Source organism: Cetorhinus maximus, chromosome 14, assembly GCF_964194155.1.
Source record: "Cetorhinus maximus chromosome 14, sCetMax3.hap1.1, whole genome shotgun sequence".
Taxonomy (NCBI): Eukaryota; Metazoa; Chordata; class Chondrichthyes; order Lamniformes; family Cetorhinidae; genus Cetorhinus; species Cetorhinus maximus.
Window position 1 is genome coordinate 98,446,986 of NC_135892.1, and position 24,936 is coordinate 98,471,921.

At 43.3% G+C, this 24,936-nt stretch overlaps 1 long non-coding RNA gene across 2 annotated transcripts in view; it reads right to left on the reverse strand.

Moving 5' to 3' along the window:
* Positions 1–286: 286 nt before the first annotated feature.
* LOC144689873 (uncharacterized) overlaps positions 287–24,936 on the reverse strand; it is an 88,022-nt gene continuing 63,372 nt past the window's right edge. For both annotated transcript variants that reach the window (XR_013578728.1, XR_013578727.1), the window contains exon 3: positions 287–394. This is a non-coding gene — a long non-coding RNA (uncharacterized LOC144689873). The remainder of the gene's footprint in view (positions 395–24,936) is intronic.

The following is a 24,936-nucleotide window of genomic DNA, read 5'->3' on the forward strand; positions in this document are numbered from 1 at the left end:
TTGCTCCTTTACCATGTTGCCACCTGTATGGAGCTGTGGCAGCGTTTTCAACTGGCCTGCCCCACCACACAGGTTGGAGCACTTAGTCTGCTTGCAGTACTTTGTCTAATGGCCTTTTTGCTTGCAGTTCTTACAGATGAGACTCTGCTGTTAGCGCAACATGGCTAGATTTGCCACAGGCGTGGGCTGCCCAGCATAGACAAGGCAGCCCTAACATCCCTGATGGCAAAGCTGGAGGAAGAAAGATTGCTCCCTTGCTGTCCATCTTAAAACTCATCTAGACCTGCTGCTTGCTGCTCCAAATCCCAAAGGGGTACTTTGACCTCCGTGCTGATCCTGACCATGTCGAGGTACCTGGCGAGGAAGGTATGCACATCCACAACAGTCGAATTACCTGTGAAGTGAATTGTAATGTTATTTGGATGTGAAGTTGCCCAAATTAAATGTAATGACCTCTGAGTTTCTTCATGCTAGTTACAGTATAACTGCTATTGGTGCAAAGCAAAATTTACCACAAAATTAAATGATGGGAAATGGCATGCAAATTCTGAATGCACTTGTTTGAATTTTTAAAAATTAATTCATGGTATGTGGGCATTGCTGGTTAGGCCAGCATTTATTGCCCACCCCTAATTGCCCATGTTCAGAGGGCATTTAAGAGTCAACTGCATTGCTGTGGGTCTGGAGTCACACGAAGGCCAGACCAGGAAAGGACAGCAGAGTTCCTTCCCTAAAGGACATTAGTGAACCAGATGGGTTTTTACGACAATCACCAATGGTTTCATGGTCATCATCAGACTTTTAATTCCAGATTTTTACTGAATTCAAATTTCACCATCTGCCATGTGGGATACAAACCCAGGTCCCCAGAACATTACCCTGGATCTCTGGAATACTAGCCCATCGACAATATCACTATGCCACTGCCTCCATCCATCCATTGATCTAGCAGAGGTGGTAACCTTTTCAAAATAAATAGTTTAATGGTTATGTGAAAATAGCAGAGAGAAAATTCAGATGAATGCATTAAGCATTCATATGCTTATATCTTGCAGTGCAAGTTCAGGACCGAGAACTTCTATATTGGACCATGCATGTGCAGAACTCCATTTTCTCTGGCCAGAGAATGGCACTGAACCAGCTTGCAGCAGGTATTGTTCTCAAACCAATATCAATATCAATATCAGCAATATCAATCCTTTGAGAAAACTAGTTCTTGCCAATGTTGTAAAACTGAACATGCAGATTAAACAGTGTTTCAAAATAACAATTTATCTGAATCATTTAACTGTAAAGGAAACAATTGTTTATCACAGAATTCTAGATCAGTGGTTCAATATCTTTGATTTCTGGAAAGTTGACATCTGTAGGTACAAAGATTTTGAATCAGACCAAGGTGAACCAGGTTCAAAATCTTTGGTCTTATTCAATGCATAACATGGGTGAATCACAAGGTCGCAGTGATCCACATTAGGGTTCTGTTGTGGTACTTTTAGCATTGTTTCTGCATGATGCAGAGCAGGGCCACTTACTAACCTTTTGTTTTAGGATCACAATCCTAATAGTGACCTATTTATCTCTCGTTCTCTCACAAGTGAGAACTAACCATTCACCTTATGAACAACATTACCATATGGTCACTTTTCATGTGCGAATGTATCTTTCTTTGTTCTCTGGTATCATCCAGCAGGATGTTCCACAGTATTTTATTTGGAATATTCTTTAGGGACCTGGATAGCTCTGGTCTTGCATCTGAACTTTGATTGAACCAATGATAAGATTTAGCTTTGCACTTGCTAGGCATGATTGAATTTCTAATAAAAGTGGCACATCCACAGCTGTCATCTAGATACTGGGAACTGAACCAAGTGTCGCCTTTGGAATTTAATTTCTAGGGAAATTATAATTTTATTAGCTTGGATCAGGCTTGAGGATTTCTGATGACAGAGGTTGGCTCGCCTTTTCTTACAAAGTGTTTAACTGTTCCGCCTGTCTTCAGCTGACATTTTTTTGGATCAAACTGATTTCCTTTGACCATGTCAGGTTATATTACTAAGCTGGCAATGAAAAATAATATAGATTAAAGACTGAGCATGTGCATTCATATAGCGCCTGTCATATCTGTTAGAAACATCTCAAAGTGCTTACTATGCAATTCATCATTTTGAAATGCGGTGGCTCATTTGCAGGTTGCAGTCAGCATTTGTGCATAACAAGATCCCACTAAGCAGCATTGCAATGAATGTACAACTAATCTGTTTTTGCTGCATAGCACGTCGTAGCAGCGAGTTCTTGGTGTCAGCTGTGAAGAAGATTGTTATATAGAAGGTCGTGTTTTTCAGTTGGGAGTGAGGGAAAATGAAAGGACCAGTAGACCCAGGCTGGTACCATATGTTGTATGCTCTATATTAAGTCGGTCTCTCATGAAGAGGTTCTGAGGCTTGTAAGGTTGGACATTAATTGTGTATTGATTGTACATGGCTATATACATATATACAAGGTATAGTCCAAACCAGGAGCTTGTTTCTATACAGGTCTCTGTCCAGTCCACAACTCTTTCCAGTCTCAGGTCATGTGTCTCTTTACATCACACTGTAGGCGGTACTGTACCCAGTCCCATATTACCTCTTGCTATGCCAGATACTGTTATACTACACCTCCCCCAAGTCTTTAACCGATGCATTTACATTACAATCATGTTTACCCAACATATTTACATTGCCATTATGCTACCCTCTGACTTTACAGATTCAGGTGGTCTAGAGGCTTGACGATTCTTCCAGATCTTGTTCTGGTTATATTTGGAGCAGTGGGTAGGCTCTGTTGATTTGGGCAAACCGTTGAATCAGAGATTGCATTGTAGTCTGTCTTTCTGGCACTTGGTTGTCTTCTAATTTGCTCAAGTGTATAGTAGGAGGTTCGTCTCGCGGGATGAGGAGGAGGCTCCTCCTGTTCTTACCTTCTGGTGTTGGATGAGATATAACCTTGGCTGATCATCATCTCTCAGGACAATAACACTCTCTCTTTCAAGGACCCTAATCCACACCCTGTCCCCTTGTGTAACTCTGGCAGATTTCTAGTGTGGTACCTTCTACTGTAGGTGGAAGCCTGCCTCTGTCTGTAGGACTGTTCTCGGTCCTGAATGTTTCATAGTCCTTGACTGGCAACCCTGGGATTAGTTTCTTTGGCAACATTAGAAGTTGGGTGCAGAGTTTTCTGCCCATCAGGAGCTCTGATGGCACTAATCCACATTGCAGTAGGGTGGATTTATAAGTTAAAAGCGCCGTTGGGTAGTCATTGTATTTTGTCAGAAAAGCTTTAATGGTGCGGATGCCCCTTTCTGCGTCACAGTTCGATTGCGAATATCTTGGGAAGTTGGTTTGGTATTGAAAGCAGTAACTGATGACAAATTGGGTGAAGTATTTAAGGGCTGTTATTGGACACCACCAGGTCTGGGATGCTACGGCTCACAAGTATTTTCTTCAAGGTCTCACGACCGCCTCAGTGGTCGTCTTGTGTAACTGCAGCACCTTGATCTGTTGGGAGACGTAGTCAACCGCGATGAGGAAGGGCTTGTCATTAAAGTTGAGTAAGTCAATTCCCAATCATTCCCTGATAGGGAACTGTGTGGGAATGAGGTTCAGCTTGTGCAGCGCACACACCTGGCAGTTTGTGATCATTTCTTCAATTGCCCTTGATATGTCCGGCCACCATACTGCAGACTGGGCATGTGCTCTGCACTTTGTAATGCCCAGTGGCCTTGGTGAATTTTTTGGAGGCTCTCTAGCCGAAAGGAGATGTAGGACCAACTGCTCGTTGTACACTAGCAGATCATCTGTCATGGTAAAGCGTTTCTGCTGTTCAAACCAAATTTTCATAACGCTTCCGCCTGGCCTCTGCTGTGGCCACCCTTGTTGACAGTAATGGCGGATGTGGACACACTCTTCATCTCACATCTGATCCTGGTGGATTTGCTAAAGTTTCTCTGAGGTAGCCAGCAGTTGTCAATTGGGAGTACAACTCAAGCTCCTCAACCAAGTTGACATCATGTGTCGCAGGTAGGTTGACCGTTGGCCTGGACAGTGTGTCTGCAGTTGTTTGATATTTCCCTTGAACATATACTGTCTCATATGTGAATCTCTTGAGACGCAAACAGAATCTCTGAATTCTGGGGGACATCTTTGCAAGTTCCTCTTGTCTAACAATGAGACCAATAGTTTATGATCCGCTTCAATGATGACTTTCAGGCCGATAATGTAGTCAGAGAACTTCTCGTAAGCCCACGTGATTGCAAGAGCTTCTTTTTCAATAACAGCATATCGCACTCCTGTGTTTGACAGTCCTCTAGATGAGTAATATGTTGGTCGATGGCATCCATCCAGATGTTCCTGAAATAAAACTGCCCCCTAGGCCTGTGGAAGAGGCATTCACTGCTATGGTAGTGGACAGGGATGGGTTATAGTGAGCCAGGATATCGGATGAGAGCAGCAAGGCTTTGATATGCCCAAATGCTTGCTCCTGGTGTACATCCCAGCACCATGACTGGCCTTTTTTGAGAACACTGGTTCTGTGGCCTGTGCCAGGTCAGGCAGAAACTTTGCCAATTGGTTCACTATGCCCAGGGATCTCTGGAGGTCTGGAATAGATGATGGAGTTGGGAACTCACTGCTTTCCTTTTTTGTGGGTCCGCCATGATACATTTGCTTCTGACAATGTGTTCTGAGAACAGAATAGGGGTCTTGGAGAATTCACATTTCTCATTCAGTGTCAACCCTGCTTCCTGCAAGTGTTCTAGGACAGCTGTGAGCCTCCTGTCTTGTTCCTCTACGGTCAGGCTATGGATCAAAACATCATCCATATGGTAGATTAGACCCTCCAGGCCTTGTAAAATGGCCGACATCATGCATTGAAAAATCTCAGGTGCTGAGGTAACGCCGAATGGCAAGTGGCAAAACAGAATCTGCAAATAGGGTGATAAACGTAGTGAGAAATCTGGATTCCTCATCTAATGGAAATTGCCAGAAGCTGTCAGCATTGAGTTTTGAAAACACTATAGACCTTAGTCAGGTTGTCACCCACTGAGGTTATTGGATGGACTTCTCTCACCACGGCCTTGTTAAGTTATGTCAGGTTGACACAGATACGAATGGACTCATTTAGCTTTGGAAATGGAACCATCCCAGAACACCTTTTGGTTGGCTAAGTGTTGGGGGTGATGACCCCCATTTTGGTCAGCTCGTCCAGTTGTTGCTGTACTTGCTTCATGAGCGGGTGTAGTATTTTTTGTGGCATGAACAGAGACATGGCTTTGGCATCCTCCATTAATGTAAATACTGTTTGTGGTCCTCAGTCGCCTCAATCCAGTGAAAAGTTTCGGAAATTCTTTTTAAAATTTGGAACCAGACCCTTACTGGTTGACCTCGTCAATTTTCTGAAGGAGGTTCAGGTCGACACAGGCTTTCCTGCTTAGGAGGGAAAATTCTTGACTGTGGACTACAAATAATGTCTCCTGTATTTGTTTGTCTTTGTATTGGAGTGTTGCCTGCAATGTACTTTTAACTGGGAATTTGATGTTGCCTGCTCTGTACAGCTCTGTCGTGGGTGGCATTCAGGCATTATGTCACCAGCCTTGGTTCCTTGTTTGAGAGGACTATAATAAAGGCTCCCATGTCCAACCTGGAGTTGGTGAGGTGGCCGCTTTCCAAAAAGAGAATCCAGGGTGCCTGACTTTACCCAAGGAGTGCGGTTGGGTCTCTTCCTGGTTTGGTACCTCAATCTCGTGGATTGACTTGGGATCCTCCACCTGACTGGATGTTTTAGCTTGACATAGCTTTCTGAATTATCCCATGTGGTTGCAGTTAAAACACAGGGGTCGTTTGGCTCCAAAGTGCTGACATGGTCGCCCACCCTCTTGTGGTTGATTTGGGTATTGTTTCACTTGGCCTGGAATCTCTCTGCCGCTTTGCTGCTTTACTAGCTGGACAGTTGGGGTTGCTCTGTCCCATGGCTTGTTATGCCAAATAAAATGGATCGGTGCTGGAGGTGGATATTGGACGGTCTGACTATTGGGATGGCCTTTTCTAGTGTCAGATCTTCCTTGGCCTGTAGTGTGTCTGAAAGGGCATTGTCAGCCATTCTGACAACAATTCTGTCCCTTATAAGTTCTGACTTCAGGGGCAGAATTTTGCCCTTGTCGGGTGGGCTTAGCAGGGGCAGGCGGGCACAGTCAGGAAGCCGACTGTCGCCCATGATTGAGCCATGACTGCGATTTCACGCTGGTGGGCCAATTAAGGCCTGCCCAGGGTGAAACGTGTGCTGCAGCGCTCAGCGCTGCCTGTGTGCGGGGGGAAGGAGGATGAGCAGGGAACTTTGCGCATGCATGCAGGTGCACACAGGAAAAGCTCCCTGAGGCACAGAGCTGCTTCAGTGAGCTGAAGATATAAAAATTCAAAAATAAAGATTTTAAAAATGTTACAAAACATGTCCCTCATGTGACTCTGTCACATCAGCAGGGACATGTTATTAATGGAAAGTTAACATTTTTATTTTATTTTTAATTGCTGTTGGAAACCTAATCAGCAGGATGAGGTTTCCTAAAAAATGCAAAGATTGCTTGGCCTTTTCGCCTGCCCGCCAACTGTAAGGTTGGATGGGCAGTAAAAATTTATGTTTAATTGGTACTTTAATAGCCTTAATAGGCCTGTTAATTGTTGGCTGGTGTGCTATCGACTCCCGCATGCACCCACCTACTGAAATATCGCACGGGTGAGCGATGACGTCAGGACACTTGCCCAACGTCATCGCGTGTGATTTTATGCTTGGTCAAGCGCGCGCCCGCCCGACAAGGTAAAAATTCTGGCCCAGGTCACTGGAGTCTCAGCCTTCAGCCAATTTGTATAGTTTGTTAATAAAAGAGTCACCCAGTTCTCCTGGTTGTTGTACACGTTTGTTGAACCTCGCCCTGTCCAAAATTTTGTTGCTTCTCAGATTTAAAAATGCATTGAATGATTTTAAAACTTCTTCAAATGTATCTGAAGGTTCGTTTATTCTTTGCCTCACAATAATATCATCAGCTATCAGACCTACTGAATAAAGTATTCACTTGTTCAGCTTCAGTCTTTTTACCTAATCCTTAAGCTATCATGTATCTGAAGAAGCTTTTTGCCAAAGTCCCCAATGTTGTGCCTGGTCTGGTCCTTGGATTGGTCCAAACTGGTCTGGTAAAGTCGGTTTATGGTTGTTTAAAGGTTTTTTGTGAGTAAAACTTTAACTACTATGCATGTTTTAAAGGTGACACTGCAGTAAGTGTTTTATCAAAGAGTCTTCCCACACTTGTCGGGTTTTGGTGGGCTTCCGATGTGACGGCAGTCCCAACCACTTTGTCTTTTGTTTTGTGCAGCGATTTACTTAATTGACTATTCTAGGCCTCCCCTGAATTGCCTGTGGTGTTTTATCATTGTTTCCATTGGGGTTTTTAAACTGCTGGGTTTTTGAGCTCAGCTGCCACATGGTATGGGGCCAACCGTGAACCCAGGCTGACTGCGGTGCTTTCAAAAGACTGAAAACTTGCTTTTTTATTCGCTCATGTGGGCATCGCTGACTAGGCCAGCATTTATTGCCCATCCCTAATTGTCTTTGAGAAGATGGTGGTGAGCTGCCTTCTTGAACCACTGCAGTCCATGTGGTGTAGGTACATCCTCAGTGCTATTAGTGATGGAGTTCCAGGAATTTGTCCCAGCTACAGTGAAGGAATGGCGATATATTTCCAAGTCAGGATGGTGAGTGGCTTGGAGGAGAACTTCCAGGTGGTGGTGATACCATGACCAGAATTTTCCAGCCCCTCATGCCAGATGGATTGGAAAATCCCGCCGATGTGAATGGAGATTTCAAAGGCTCGCTGGCCACACTATGAGGGGGGTGGAGGGGGTGTCTGGAAAATTCTGGCCCATCTATCTGCTGCTCTTGTCCTTCTAGATGGTAATGGTCATGAGTTTGGAAGGTGCTGCCTAAGGAGCCTTGGTGAGTTCCTGCAGTGCATCTTGCAGACGGTACACATTGTTTCCGCTGTGCATCAGTGGTGGAGGGAGTGAATGTTTGTGGATGTGGTGCCAATCAAGCAGGCTGCTTTGTTCTGGATGGTGTCAAGCTTCTTGAGTGTTGTTGGAGCTGCACTCATCCAGGCAAGTGGAGAGTATTCCTTCACACTCATGCCTTGTGCCTTGTAGATGGTGGACAGGCTTTGAGGAGTCAGGAGGTGAGTTACTCGCCATGGGTTTCTGAGCCTTTGACCTGCTCTTGTAGCCACAGTATTTAGTCCAATTCAGTTTCTGGTGAATGGTGATTGTAGGGGATTCAGCAAAGGGGCGATGGTTAGGTTCCCCCTTGTTGGAGATGGTTATTGCCTGGCACTTATATGGCATGCATGTTACTTGCCACTTGTCAGCCCAAGCCTGGATATTGTTCAGGTTTTGCTGCATTTGGACATGGACTGCTTCAGTATCTGAGGAGTCACGAATGGTGCTGAAGATTGTGCAATCATCAGTAAATATTCCCACTTCTGACCTTATGATGGAAGGAAGGTCATTGATGAAGCGGCTGAAGATGGTTGAGCCTAGGTATGTGAAAAGGAAAAAATTCCTGAGGAACTCATGCAGTGATGTTCTGGAACTGAGTCATCGCGAATGATGTGGGACATTGTGCAGTTATCCACGAACATCCCCACTTCTGACCTTATGATGGAAGGAAGGTCATTGATGAAGCAGCTGAAGAGGGTTGGGCCTAGGACATTACCCCAAGGAACCCCTGCAGTGTTTTTCTGGAACTGAGATGATTGACCTCCAACAATCACAACCATCTTCTTTTGTGTTAGATATGAGTCCAACCAGCAGAGAGTTTTCCCCAGGATTCCCAATGACTCCAGTTTTGCTAGGGCTCCTTGATGCCACACTCAGTCAAATGCTGCCTTGATGTCAAGGGCAGTCACTTCCACCTCATCTCTGGAGTTCAGCTCTTTTGTTCATGTTTGAACCAAGTCTGAGGTCAGGAGCTGAGTGGCCCTGGCGGAATCCAAACTGAGCATCAGTGAGCAGGTTATTGCTAAGCAAGTGCCACTTGATAGCATTGTAGATGAACCCTTCCATTAGTTCACTGATGATTGAGGGTAGACTGATGGGGCTATAATTGACTGGGTTGGATTTGTCCTGCTTTTTGTGGACAGGACATAACTGGGCAGTTTTCCACATTGCTTGTTAGGTGCCAGTGTTGTAGCTGTACTGGAACAGCTTGGCTAGGGGAGCGGCAATTTCTGGAGGACAAGTCTTCAGTACTATTGCCAGAATATTGTCAGGGCCCATGGTCTTTGCAGTGCTTTAAACTACTCCTGGACAAGAATTTAATTTTTAGCTCACCCCTGCTAGGTCCTTTGACTCCACAATCTGGAGCATTCAAACTGGACCTCCATATGGAGTCCACAGCTGCACAGTGGAGTTTTTATTTTCTTCTGCCTCAGCTTCCAATTCTGCTGTGGAGCTTCGCTCAGGCAATCTCCCTCTGTGTCTTCACTTCAGGTGCTTTCAGTCAGGTCAGAATGCTGCTACTTTAATTTTCCAGTTTTTAATCTCTGCTCCAGCTTCTCTGAGGTCCTGTGTTTTTCCAAGAGCTGCCACCATGTTGTATATTTTATATTCAGTAGATCTCTCATGAGGAGGTTCTGAGGCTTGTGAGGTTGAACATTAACTATTCATTGATAACACATAACTATATATGTACAGACATACTGGGTATAGTCCAAGCTTGAGCTAACTGCATGCTTGCTCCCACACAATTCTCTGTCCAATCTACAACTCTCTCTAGCCTCAGGTCATGTGTCTCTTTACATCACACTGTGGGCAGAATTGTACCCAGTCCCACATTAACCCTTGCTATGCCAGATACACGTATACTACACCATACATTCTCAAATGGCCATATCATGAGTGGTATTAGCAGAGGCTTTCACCAGGATATGCAGTTTTTCCATTCCATCCACATTTTTGATCAATTGCACAAGCACAAATAGCTTGGCTTTCAGATGATCCAGGATCATATGGGTGACAGACAATAGCCTCTGTTTGATCATTCAATAAATAGAAGTGACTGGGACTTAGACCGTGGCCCATGTTCGAAAGGCAGGAAATCAAAAATTGCTTACAAAAAAGTTTATTTATATTTCATTTTAAAACTAGGTCGTTCTTGTACTGCTGCAACTGATTTTTTTCAGTTTATACAGGGAGTCTTTGTGATTGAAGAAGTACGGAGCAGATTAGGTAGGCACTCAGAGGGCCTGAGTGCTTTGCTGCAATGTGATGTTTAGTCAGCTATGTGCATCTGCTGCTATTCCATGACCTTGTTCCCTGAAAAGCAGGCCTGGTATATTACAGGACAATGATACACAATGTGCCTGAGATAGTAGATAAGCAAGCCTCGTTTACACAGGTAGAACTTTGTTCAGCAGGCAAAGGGGATAGCTTTCAGGTGTAAGGAGAGGGAGGTCCCCTGTTCCCTGACCTAAACTAAGGTACAGATCAGTTTACGTGGCACAGACTGCCCGCCGCCAAAGCCTGAGATAAAAACACAATGCTCCATCTGCAGGGTCCTTTCTCCAGCAATGCTGCATATGGTGAACCAATTGTGGAATACAATACAAAAGCAGCTCTGGTTTCCAGTGCGGAAGATAGCTGAAAGTCTTTTCTAATGCATTACTTTTTAAATTCAGATATAATGGTTTTGTCGATACATGCTGCACGCACAGGGAAGGATCAGAAACAGATATACAGTACTCACAAACATATAGATATCTATGTGGCTAGGTACATAGAAATGGAGCATTGTGGCCACGTTCCACAGGAAGAATGACTCTCTTATTTAGAATTGAGTCTTCACACTGCCCTTTGTTGTATGTGTTTTGCTGAGTACAACATTGGGGTTAACATGCAACCTCCAAAAGCCAAACAAAATTTTTTCTAATCATAGTGTGGCCACAACAATTGCAGGGAACTAGAAAGACAAATATGTACAAATATATAAATAATGTATATGTACATATATTATATAAAAGCATAAATAATTTATTTTAGGATTATAAAAGGTTTATGTATACATATTCTTTTGTGCCTGATTTATTCAGATTTCATATTCATAAACAGTAACAAATTACAATTCAAGAGATTTAGAAATTCATGATTGTTAATCACCTAGAAAATGGAGCCTCGCTTATTCATTCACCGTTAATCAGTAGCCCTAATAATATGTTATATGTTATATGTCTCCACTATGCTCCACTCACTAAGGCAGCCTTCACAAACTGGAAAAGAATCAGTTGCAGCAGCACAATCTGTTTCTGGAATTAAAAACATTGAAGTTACATTCTTGTAAGTTCTTTTCAATTCTATAAAACATCAGAACCTCATGATCTGTGACCTGGGTGGTCCACAGAAACATTTTGTGGCATATCTGTTACACATTGGTTGGGTGGGAGGGAGGTAGGGGTGAATTTTAATGATCTGATGGGTGACTGGTAGACAGTATGCTGACTGACCACCCGATCCTGCCAGCAAGGATGCCCAGTCCATATTGAGGCCTCATTACCAAGCTGCCAGCGAGATGTGGATGCCAAACAGACGTCTCTCATAAGTTAAAGTTGAGGGACAGGAATTGAAGACAAATTATTCTTCTGGTTGGGAAATCAAGCTGCAGAAGATGGGTAGGGATAATAAGTAGGAATTCTAACTGGCAAGATGTGACTAGTGGCAACCAGTGGATCTGTGTGGGCCCTCAACTATTCACCATATTTATTAATGACTTATAGAAAGCCATATATCCAAGTTTGAAACAAAGATGAAAGCATAAAATTACAAAGAGATATTGACAGGTTAAGTGATGGGCAAAACTGTGGCAAATGGAATCAATGTAGGCAAATGTGAGGTCATCCATTTGGACCTAAAAAGAACAGAGTACTTTCTAAATGGTAAAAAGCTAGAAACAGTAGAGGTCCAAAGAGACTTGGAGGCCTGTGTACAATCACATCATTAAATTGTCATGGACTGTTACAGAAAATAATCAAAAAAGCCTTTATATCTAGAGGAGTGTGTGTGTGTGTGTGTGTGTGGGGGGGGGGGGGAGGGGGGGGCGCGGTCAATGCTAGTGGACACCTTCAGGCATGTTTGCGCATAACTTCAGGGACCACGATCTCTGGATTTGTGGCATCATATTCTAAAAATGACTTGCCTGTGGGAGATTTGTTTTCTGACTTACTGGCCTTGATTTTTGCACTGAGGCTGGTAAAGCACCCACCTCGGGAATAAGTGTCCCAATGGTTTGCAGGTGGGGCAGCTACAGAATGGAGTCTGGCCCGCTGCCCCCAGATGCAGGTCAGAGATAGCTACAGGGGCTGCTGACTACCAAGGCAGGTTGTTTAAGAGACCTGCCTCAGTTCTCTGGGACTTCGCCCCAGTTGTTGTCTTAAATTTTAGGCTCTCTCGCCCACATCTCTTACACCCCTTCACACCCCCCCACCCCGCCACCACACACCCTTCATGCCTATACATGCAATCTCATGCCAACCCATGTCCCCCACCCACCCCCAACGGCCTCTCTTACCCTCCATGTCAACCTATGCCTCCACCTACTCTATGGCCTCTCATAGTTCCTTTGCCAACTTAGTGCTAACCCATGCCAACTCATGAACCCCCCACCCACTCCCATGGCCTACATGCCAACTTAGTGCACATTCATGACCTCCCACCCACCCCATGGCCCCATATAGCCCCTATGTCAACAATGCCAACATGACACCTTACCCACACTCATGGTCCCTTATAACCAAGATGCCAACTTGGTACCAACTCATGGCTCCCCACCCACCAACCTTTGCCTTTACATCCTCAATGCCAAGTCACCAAATATCCACTAAAACCAGACCTCAGGAGCCACACTGAGATGAAGTAAAATAAACTTTTGAATATCTATTACAGATTTCACAATATAAAAAGCAGTCCTATTCATGAAAGTCCATTCAATACATTTAAATTGCCTCCAGTACTTAATCCCTTATAAAAACAAACACTTGTATTCATGACCCCACATCAAAGACAGCTAATCCTTTAATAACCTCTTTGAGCAAACTGTGAACTTGCAACTCCCCACTGTGATAAGGACAGGTTGTGGAAAGCAACCAAGCATTAATAAGCTAAGATAAAAGCAAAATACTGCGGATGCTGGAAATCTGAAACAAAAACAAAAATTGCTGGAAAAATTCAGCAAGTCTGACAGCACCAGTGGAGAGAAAGAAAGTAGGACTTCTCTTTAGTTCTGAAGAAGAGTCATACAGACTCGAAACGTTAACTCTATCTTTATCTCCACAGATGCTGTCAGACCTGCTGAGTTTTTCCAGCAATTTCTGTTTTTGCATTAATAATGCTATACCTGATAGCACTTAGGGTTAGGTCAATAAACAGCTGTGAAACTGCTAGAATATTTTTTTTCAACTCTCACAGATGAGGCCTGTTAGAGCAAAATACTGTTGTTGGAGAGTTGGAGGGCAGGAGGGGTTTGCAGAGATAGGGAGAGGAGATGCCATGGAGGGATTTGAACACAAAGATGAGAAATTGAGAATTGCAAAATCAAAGTACTAGTGGATTGGGAACAAACATAGACAATGAGCACAGTTGTGATGGGTGAGCAGGCCTTGGTGTGGGTTAGGTTACAGATGTCAATATTTCTCATAACCTGGAACCCAGATATACCACGAGAAAACTTATATGTGAATTCAGACTGTCATGGAATGTTTTCAGCAGAGGGTGAGAGAGTGTAAAGGTTTTACCAGGGAAAAAGACAGCATAGGTGAAGGTGAGGAAATGTCTTAGCAGATCAACAGTTGCAGAAATATCATAGCAAATAGAGACAAAGGCTAAATTTAGAAGTGCCAGTGTACATGACTTAAAGGAGAATTTTGTCATACGCTGTAGAAAATGAGGTTGGAAGGGGTGAGCTGAGGAATGCAAGTGATCAGAGATAGCATTGTCTGTGATTGGGACAATGGAATTAAAAGGTCACATCAGATTAATGTCTCACACCTTTCAAAAAAGAATGGGGTTCTACTCCATGAATGTGAAGCTGATCTGTGATTGTGATATCTGCTACTACAGTCATTGTCAGCATTCCTTTATTTTGTGGAAATTGATAGTAGAGTGGAGTTTTGAATATAGAATGTTGGCTTGCCATGTGCTATTTAGTTTTCAGTGGTTTTGAATCTATTGCCCTTTGGAACATTTTCACCCATTCAAGTTCACATTCAATGGCCTGAATTTTAACCAACCTGACCATCAGGAGTGGGATCAGTGAAAAACGTGCAGGGAATTCAGAGGTCAAGGTTCTCTTGCACGGTGTGAGTTTTAATCGGTTCGTTGCCTGGAAGCTAGCCTGATTAATGAGGGGAGGGGAGGGGAGGGGAAGTCGATACCAGGGAGGGGACTGGAGTTGATCAGGAAGATGGGGGAAGTCAGGGTTGATCGTGGGGAGAGCTGTTGGGTGGAGGGGTGAGATTGAGGGAATAGGGGTGTGGCTATCCCAGGAGACTGATGATCTCAGGAGCTGTGGAGAGGAGCACAATGGCCTAGGGAGAGGATCAAAGACTTGGGAGGAGGTGGTGGGAGGTTGGTAGGCCTCTGGATGGAGGAAGGAATTGAAGACTTAATTTGGAAAGAAATCAGAGGGCTTGGGGGGTTGGATGAGAGGCGAAGGTCTGGGGTAGAAGTTCAGAAGTTTTGGAGGGGGAGGAGGTCAGAGACCACGTGGGGAGGCCTTTGGTGAGGGGGTTCCCCAATTGCAGAAGTTGCCCAGACAGGCAAGATGGATCCAGGAAGATAGGTATGAAGGCACTTATCCTCCGGATCAAGCAGCCCTCACCTGACTGTAGCTGCAAGGTCTCACAAGTCACAGGAAACCCGGCTGTTTATCGTTAAACTCCAAAATTAGAATAACAATGAGACCCTTAGCATCAATTTTGATATTTAAATCTGCCTCCTTGGAGTGGGCTGGTCACCTGCCAACCTTCCCACCTCTTTGAAAGGTCCAAATGAATGAGTGGAGGTGAGTTCAACCTCATTTGACCCAAACCCATTCATTTTTTTTGTGCTTAAAATTCCCCTCGTATTTAAGATTACTCAATGATTATACTTCAGACCCCAAGATCTCTCAGCTTACATGGCTATTTCAGCTCGATCATGAAGTGATGATTAGTTTTAAAAATTTTAGAATTAAATAATTATTAATAATAACAATTATTCCCCAACCCAAAGCACTCATTAAAATGATTCAAAATATAATATTATATTACTTCTGATAGATTTTGACAGGGCCAAGACAGAATGTTCTTTCATGTCTAAAAACGGATTAGTCACTTTGTATTTAGTCAAACTGATAATTAGCTTCAATCAATTCAACAGTACTTGAGTAGTCCTGAATTTTAAGATTGGCATTTACTCACATTCAATCTAACTTTGATCCTTCTTTCTGAATTCTACAATTTAACTCATGGTATACCTGAGTTACTTTGGTTTCCTTAATTTACTCTTTATTCCCTTTGATAATGGCAGCATTCTTACATCAATATATTTTATTTTTATTGGATTCTCACCAATGTAACCCATCTCCTTTCATAGATTAACTGACAAACTAATAGCTGTAGCAGTAGGCTCTAAGTAAATACAATTCTTATTATTACTGAAGCCAACAATCTTGTTAAAGTATTTCTGTCTGAAGGATCATTGGTATCAACAGATGTCCAAGGACTATGTGAGCCAAGCATCGAGGGAGGGGTGGGGGTTCTGTTTAGGATTTACATAAATCTGAGAACTTGGACCAGAGAATAGGGGTACCTGTGTCCTCATCTCAAATTCTCAATCAATGACTGGCCACCTGATTTCCATTCATAAAAGACTTAACAGTCTTCACATGTGGTCAGCTGAGTCTCTTACTTGAATGAAGTTTAATCTCACATTAAAAGAGACTGAAGTCTTGTGATTTGGCCTCTCATCGAATACTTATTTCATGCCTAACACAAAGGACTGCTCTCACAGGCAAATGCCTGTTCCCAATTAACTGACGTATGATCTTATGTGAAAAGTACCTGAAAACGTAACATTCTCGGGTTCAACAATAAATTCCTTACGCTCAGGATATGACTACAAAGAATAGTAACTCCAAAGCTCCAAACTGGAGACTAATAACACTGTGACAGATGATATGTTTCAGGCTACAAACTCTAAATCAGGTTTATTAAGAAATAAAATTAACAAAAACTAAAATTAAGTAACAGCAGGAAGAGAAAATACAGGTTTACATTATTTATAAAACTTGTTTAAAAATAACAAAATATCACAACACGTCAGAGATACTCATAACATGAGGGAAAGCTAATGTGCAAATGTATCTAGTGTCTCTTCACATGACTTTGTGGAAAGAAAAAGAAAGACTTGCATTTATATAGCACCTGTCAGGGCATCAAGACATCCCAAATTGCTATGCAGCTCATGAAGTACTTCTGAAGTGTAGACACAGTTGTAAGATAGGAAACATGGCAGCCAATTTGCAACTAGTAACTCCCACAAACAATATTATAAAGACCAGATAATCAGGTCCACTGAGATACTAGCTGAGGCCTCGGCTTAATGCCTCATCCAAAAGACAGTGTCTCTGACAGTGCAGCACTTCCTCAGTCCTACACTGGATTGTCAGTCGAGATTTCTGTGCTCAAGTCTCTGGAGTTGGACTCAAACCCACAGCTTTCTGACTCAGGCAAGAGCATATGAACTGAAGTTGACATCTAATGCTCCTGTGAAGCACTTTGAAAGAATAAAGAAAAGAAAGATTTGCATTTATATAATATTTTTTATGACTACCGGACATCTCAAAGCACTTTACAGCCAATGAAGTTCACTTTTTGAAGTGTAGTCACTGTTGCACTGTAGGAAACGCAGGAGCCAATATGCGCTTAAGCAATAAGATAATGACCAGATACTCTGTTTTTTAGTGATGTTGAATGAGGGATACATATTGGCCAGGACACCGGGGATAACTCCCTTGCTCTTCTTCAAAATAGTGCCATGGCATCTTTTACACCTACCCAAGCAGGCAGATAGGTTATAAGCTTCATGTGTCAGCTGAAAGACAGCACCTCCAACAGTGCTGTGCAGTGCTCCGTCAATACTGCATTGGAGTGTCACTTGATTTTTGTGCTCAAGCCCTGGAGTGGGACTTGAACCCAGAACCTCATGATTCAGAGGTCAATTTGATACCAACTGAGCCATGGCTGACACAAAACTGAAGATCTAGTGATCTCAGTGGCATGAATTTCACCTCTCCTGATATTAATTTAATACCAGTGTTAGCTAAAGGGGATCGTCAACGTACAGCAACAGCGATGTCATCAAGCAAGCTAAGCAGCCAATAAAATTGAAGAATCTTTGTACAGAGCAGCAAAGCAGGAGGTAAAAAGCATTGATTATGCTTCACTTCTTAATTTTACAGAGGGAAAAATAAAAATTGGGATATAAATATGGGGTTAAGGTCGATGCTGGAATATCATAAACAAATTTTTTAAAAATAATTTTTATATTAAAAGCCATTCTAATCATAATGGGGAGAAATTTGACAGTCTGCAAATATAAAATTAGTTTATCAAGGCCAGAGGGTTTATTCAACAGTAATTATATGTTGCGAATATCTCATTCATAATTCGTGTTTTAGAATATACATTTTAGTTTTAGGATACAACGTATAGTTTTAAGAATTAAAGTTTTAACTGTAGAAAATGGGGTAAATGCAATGTCAGCAAGCTGGGAAGTCATTACACCTAAAAGGTGAGAACGGAAGGGATTGAGCTATAAAACAGTAGATGGAAAAACTTAAACAACGCATTGCCTAACTGAAAATAGAAACTGAGGTGGAAACAGAAAACATAGCAAGGAAACAGATCCTCCCAGATTATAAGGAAACAAAGACTGAACCTGAGGTTTGGAAACCAAAACTCCTGGGCAGACTGAAACCAGTTGAGGTTATATAAAGGGATGCAGAGCCACCCAAGTTCAGTAGTTGAAGCTTGGAACTGGTGTTTGCAGTTTGCAACTCACTGAAAGAAGATAGACCTGGACTGTAAGCAGAGTAAAAAACTAACTTCACCATTTGCTGTGCGGAATGCGGGTGAGGCTTAATCTCAGTTTGAATTTTGTGAGGCAAAAGAAACTTGAAGATTGTCTCATCTGAAACTAGTGGAAGAATCTACGGTGGTTCTCACTGAGTCTTGTGGCAAAGAATGCAACCAGCACTTTAGTATGGAAGTACTGGAAAAGTAATCACAAGGGACTGAGACTACCACAGATAAGACATGGTAAATGAAAGTTTTACCTCTGAGAACAGCTGAAGCTGAGGAGAATTAAAGAGAGTTTCCAGAGGACTGTGGCATATTTATGGTGGTTCCCTATGGAAGTAAATACCTTTAAGATATCGTAACATATGAGGGAATTCTTGGGGGAAGTAAGAAGTCAGCCTAAAAACCTGGCGTATGTCGGTATAAGCTATGGTGTTAACTTAATTGTATTTACTTGTTTAATTTGTTCTATATGTAATAAAGTTTGTGCTTTGTTAGAAAAAAGGTAAATCTTGTTGTGTAGTTTCATTGGATAAAACAAGGTGTTCAAATTTCTCTTCAAATGTTAACAGTCCCTAACCGGGTTGCAACAACTGTTAAAAACCCAGTTACATCTCATTCAACAAGACATAATTTTCTAAAAAAATTTTTTACACCAGGATTAACGTGTAGAAAGTAAAAGTTCAAGTCAAATCAAGTGATTTCTATCATTTCCATCACGAGAACATCAACAGCAAACCATAGGGAGGAATTGGAGAATCATTGACAGCAACTCCTGGATTTCCTTGTTTAACTGTGTATATGCAGATACCAGAAGTTGCCGTCAGTTTCATAGTTGTAATAATGGCGAACGCTGACAAGTTCACTGTCATTATAATCGCAGCATCTGGATCAAAATGAGACCTTACAGCACGTCCCCTCAACGTTTTACAGTATTGACTAAATTAAGATAATGTAAGATTAAATTGGAGACCCACAGTAGACTAAAAGCATCACTAAAAATAAATAACAAGCAACCTAACTGGATTTCTTGGCATAATGTTTGCCTCTTTACGCCACAGTAACTGCCATAAAGATGAGATTAGTTTCTTCCCCAATCAGCTAGCTCTGTCTACTTCTTGCAGGCAGATCATAAAGTTCACTTATATTGACATGTTCGGAAGACCACTTAGAAAGATATGGCTCATCCTTTGAAGATGTATTGTGACAGGAATAAAGTGTATTCCAGGTAAACACACACAGTTTTTTTATGGTTCACCATAAAGAAATACTGCATTAAAAATAATTTGGCCTGGATTTTCCTTCATTTAGCTCCTTTTGGTCAGTCGTCCCAAGGGTCGCCATGGAGGAAGGGACGGATCTCTGCTGCAGAAATGGTGCTGGAAAGATTTTCCTTCACCCTTATTGGGGATGGACATATTTGGCCATTGCACCCTCACCCCACAGTTTGTCAACAGCAGTTCGTTGGGTGAGGTCTCATATATGACTCTATTTTCCACTCCAACCACACAACAACTACTGTCACAAAAGAATGTACGTATATATTGTTGGGACAAAGAGGATCACCCAAACCTAAAAGCCACAGACCAAGAATGTATGCTTCATATTAGCAGTAAGTAACATAGAAATATCACTAGTATTTCAAGGTTCTGTAATTATTTTTAAGTTTCTAAGTATTATTAAAGCTTTCTTAGTTTTAAAAAAAATTGTTTAAAATATAAGCATTTTTAAAGCATTTTTAAGAAGATTTAAATTACTTTAAAGATTTTTAAAACATATTTTTAAGTCTTAGAAGTTGCAAATTGGGGCTCCTGTGTTGGGAGCGGAGAGTCGGGACAGTTCCCAGCTCCATAAACCCGACCTAGGATAAAGTGCCACAGGAGATCAAATTTTCATTCTGGGTTGGGGACGTTTTTTTAAAAATTCTTTCATTGGATGTGGGCGGCATCACTGGCTAGGCCAGCATTTATTGCCCATCCTTAACTGCCCATGAGAAGGTGGTGGTGAGCTGCCTCCTTGAACCGCTGCAGTCCATGGGGTGTAGATCGACCCACAGTGCTGTTAGGGAAGGAGTTCCAGGATTTTGACCCAGCGACAGTGAAGGAATGGCAATATATTTCCAAGTCAGGATGGTGAGTGGCTTGGAGGGGAACTTCCATGTGGTGGTGTTCCCATGTGTCAGCTGTCCTTATCCTTCTAGGTGGTAGTGGTGGTGGGTTTGGAAGGTGCTGTCTAAGGATGTTTGGCGAGTTGTTGCAGTGCATCTTGTAGTTGGTACACACTGCTGCCACTGTGCGTTGGTGATGGAAAGAGTGAATGTTTGTGGATGGGGTGCCAATCAGGCAGCCTGCTTTGTCCTGGATGGTGTCAAGCTTCTTGAGTGTTGTTGGAGCTGCACTTGTCCAGGCAAGTGTTCCATCACACTCCTGACTTGTGCCTTGTAGATGATGGACAGGCTTTGGGGAGTCAGGAGGTGAGTTAATCACCACAAAATTCATAGCCTCTGACCTGCACTTGTAGCCACAGTATTTATATGGCTAATTAAGTTTAATTTCTGGTCAATGGTAACCCCCAGGATGTTGATAGTGGGGGATTCAGCAATGGTAACCCCATTGAATGTCAGGGGACAATGGTTAGATTCTCTCTTGTTGGAGGTGGTCATTGTCTGGCACTTCTGTGGCGCAAATGTTACTTGCCATTTGTCAGCCCAAGCATGGATATTGTCCAGACCTTGCTACATTTGGACATGGATTGCTTCAGTATCTGAGGATTCACGAATGGTGCTGAACATTGTGCAATCATCAGCAAACATCCCCATTTCTGACCTTACAATGGGAGGAAGGTCATTAATGAAGCAGCTAAAGATGCTGGGGCCTAGGACACTAGCCTGAGAAACTCCTGCAGTGATGCCCTGGACCTGGGGTGATTGACCTCCAAAAACCACAACCATCTTCTTTGTGCTAGGCATGACTCCAACCAGCGGTATTCCCCCTGATTCCCATTGACTCCAGTTTTGTTAGGGCTCCTTGATGCCACACTCGGTCAAATGCTGTCTTGATGTCAAGTCACTCTCACCTCACCTCTTGAGTTCAGCTCTTTTGTCCATGTTTGAATCAAGGCTGTAATGAGGTCAGGAGCTCAATGGCCCCGGTGGAACCCAAACAGAACGTCAGTGAGCGGGTTTTTGCTAAGCAAGTGCCGCTTGATAGCACTGCTGATGACCCCTTCCATCGATGACAATGGAGAGTAGCCTGAAGGGGTGGTAATTGGCCAGGTCAGATTTGTCCTGCTTTTTGTGGACAGGGCATACCTGGGAATTTTTCACATTGCCGGGTAGATGCCAGTGTTGTAGCTGTACTGAAACAGCTTAGCTAGGGACACAGCAAATTCAGGAACACAAGTCATCAGTACTATTGCCAGAATATTGTCAGGGCTCATAGCCTTTGCAGTATCCAGTGCTTTCAATCATTTCTTGATATCACATGGAGTGAATTGAATTGGCTGAAGACTGGTACCTGTGATGCTGGGGACCTCTGGAGGAGGTCGACATGAATCATCCACTCGGCATTTCTGCCTGAAGATTGCAGCAAATGCTTCAGCCTTATCTTTTGCACTGATGTGCTGGGCTCCCTCATTATTGAGGATGGGGATATTTGTGGAGCCTCCTCCTCCAATGAGTTGTTTAATTGTCCACCACCATCACAATTGGATGTGGCAGGATTGCAGGGCTTAGATCTGATCTGTTGGCTGTGGAATCGCTTAGCTCTGTCTATCGCTTGCTGCTTATGCTGTTTGGCACACTAGTAGTCCTACATTGTAACTTCACCAGGCTGACACCTCATTTTTAGGTATGCCTGGTGCTGCTCCTGGCTTGCACTCCTGCACTCTTCATCGAATCAGTTTTGATCCCCCTGACTTAGTGGTAATGGTAGAGTGGGAGATATGCCAAGCCACGAGGTTACATATTGTGGTTGCGTACAGTTATGCTGCTGTTGATGGCCCACAGCGCCTTGGCCAGTCTTGAATTGCTAGATCTGTCTGAAATCTATCCCATTTAGCACGTTGGTAGTGCCACACAGCATGATGGAGGGTATCCTCAATGTGAAGACAGGGCTTCTTCACCACAAGGACTATGCGGTGGTCACTCCTGCCTATACTTTCATGGACAAATGCATCTGCGGTAGGCAGGTTGATGAGGGTGAGGTCAAGTATGTTTTTCCCTGTTGTTGGTTCCCTCACCACCTGCCGCAGGCCCAGTCTAGCAGCTATGTCCTTTTGGACTCGGCCAGCTCAGTCTGTACTGGTACTACCAAGTCACTCTTGGTAATGGACATTGAAGGCCCCACCCAGAGTATGTTTTACACCTTTGCCACTCTCAGTTCTTCCTCCAAGTGATGTTCAACATGAGGGAGTACTGATTCATCACCCGAGGTCGGGGGTGGGGGGGGGGGGGGGGGGGGGAGGGGGGGGGGGGGTGATGCAGTACTAGTAATCAGCAGGAGATTTCCTTGCCCATGTTTGACCTGATGCCATGAGACTTCATGGAGTCTGGTGTGAATGTTGAGGACTCCCAGGGCAACTCCCTCATGACTGTATACCACAGTGCCACCACCTCTGCTGGGTCTGACCTGCTGATGGAACAGGACATATCCAGGGATGGTGATGGTGGTGTCTGGGTCATTATCAGTAAGGTATGGTTCCATGAGTATAACTATATCAGGCTGTTGCTTGACTAATCCATGAGACAGCTCTCCCAATTTTGGCACAAGTCCCCAGATGTTAGTTTGGAGGACTTTGTAGGGATGACAGGGCTGACTTTGCCATTGTCATTTCGGGTGCCTAGGTCGATGCTGGGTGGGCCGTCTGGTTTCATTCCTTTTAGACTTTTTAGTGATTTGATACAACTGAGTGGCTTGCTAGGCCATCTCAGAGGGCATTTCAGAGTCAACCACATTGCTGTGGGTCTGGAGTCACGTGTAGGTCAAATCAGGTAAGGACAGCGGATTTCCTTCCCTAAAGGACATTAGTGAATCAAATGGGGTTTTGGGTTTTACGGCACTAATTAGACTTTTTAATTCCAGATTTTTTATTGAATTCAAATTCCACCATCTGCTGAGATGGGATTCAAACCCAGGTCCCCAGTGCATTACCCTAGGTCTCTGGATTAGTAGTTCAGTGATGCCACTGCAGAGTGAGAGTCATGGCAGGTAACCTCGGAATGAATGCAGAGGCTGCCGGGTGCGGACGTAGACTGGGCAGAAGGCCTGTCTTGGTGCACCAGTAATGTGTGGAAGTTTTTTTAAAAATAAAACATAAAACAGCCCTCCAAACTTCACCCCTCCTCACCCCGCACACACACTCCCCATGCCCCATTCACGCCAATCCATGCCGACTTATGTCCTTCTAATGACCCCCCCATGGGCCCTCATATCCAAGTCAACCTATGCTGCTCCACTCAGCTCCATGGCTCCTTATACCCTCCATATCAACCGATGCCCTCTACCCACCTCCATGGCCCCTTATAGCCTCTATGCCAACTTAGTGCCAACTCATGCCAACCCATGCCCCCCACCAACCACCCTTTGCCCTTACACCCTCCATACCAACTCACCCAGTATCCACAGTGGGCGGACCTCAGGACCCATGCTGAGATAAAATAAAATAAAGTTCTAAGTGTCTATTGCAGGCTTTATTTAAAAATACACTCATTCATAAAAATCCATTCACTACATTCACATCCCTTCAACTAACTAATTCCTTATAAAAACAAAAAGCTAATTCAAATGCTTAATCCCTTATAAAACAAACATTGGAATTTATAGTCCCACTTCAAAGAGTATATAACCACTTGTAGCTGACAATCAAACTGTGAAATGGCAGGGACCCTACTGTGATAATGGAAGGTTGTGAAATCAGTTATGCACTACTATTCCAGTAATGATAACCCTCAGACATAGGTCAACAGACAGAGTGAAATAGCAAGTAAAGATTTTTTAACATTTCACACAATTTTTTGAAAGATTTAAATGGCAGGAGTTTTAAATGCCTTGACAGCTTGACAATTGCTTTTGACAGTTGCTTTTGACCATTCCTTTTGACAATTTTGGTGGTTTCCTTTGACAGTTCCTTTTGATACTTTTGACAGTTGCTTTTGACCGTTCCTTTTGACAGCTTTCTTGATAGTTCCAATTAATTTCTGCACTTTTTATGTACCTTCACGTCCACTTTTAACAATCCCAAAGGGGACCTTACCTCTCCCGAGGGGCACCTGACCGCCCCCAAAAATGTCCTGGGACCATATCCAAAGGGTACCCTACTTCACCAAAAGGGTTCCCCACCTCTTCAAAGAACTCTTAAAAGTTTAGACCTGCTCTGATCAGATCCTACCAGGTAACACATTGTGTTTCCCACTCCTGGCTAATGAAAATCAGACATGACTGGAGGCAGCTGCTGTTTTATATGGGCAGCTGGCTCCACAAAACGCAGATGTACAAATCTGGACCCGCCCCCATTCTCGCCCCTGTGAAAATAATAGGTGCTATGTTCAGGGGTGGGAATTCTGGATTTCGGTTTCCTCCACCATTTTCACAAAGATGGATAGGCAAAAATCATTGCAAAAGTCCAGGCCAGGATCTCATTAAACCTTAACTTCTCCTTTTTGATGAGGAGGTGGTTCAGGAGGATTTTCAGCAGAAATGACATGCTGAACATGCACTATAGGGAACTATCAACTGCTACTCACTAATAGCCAC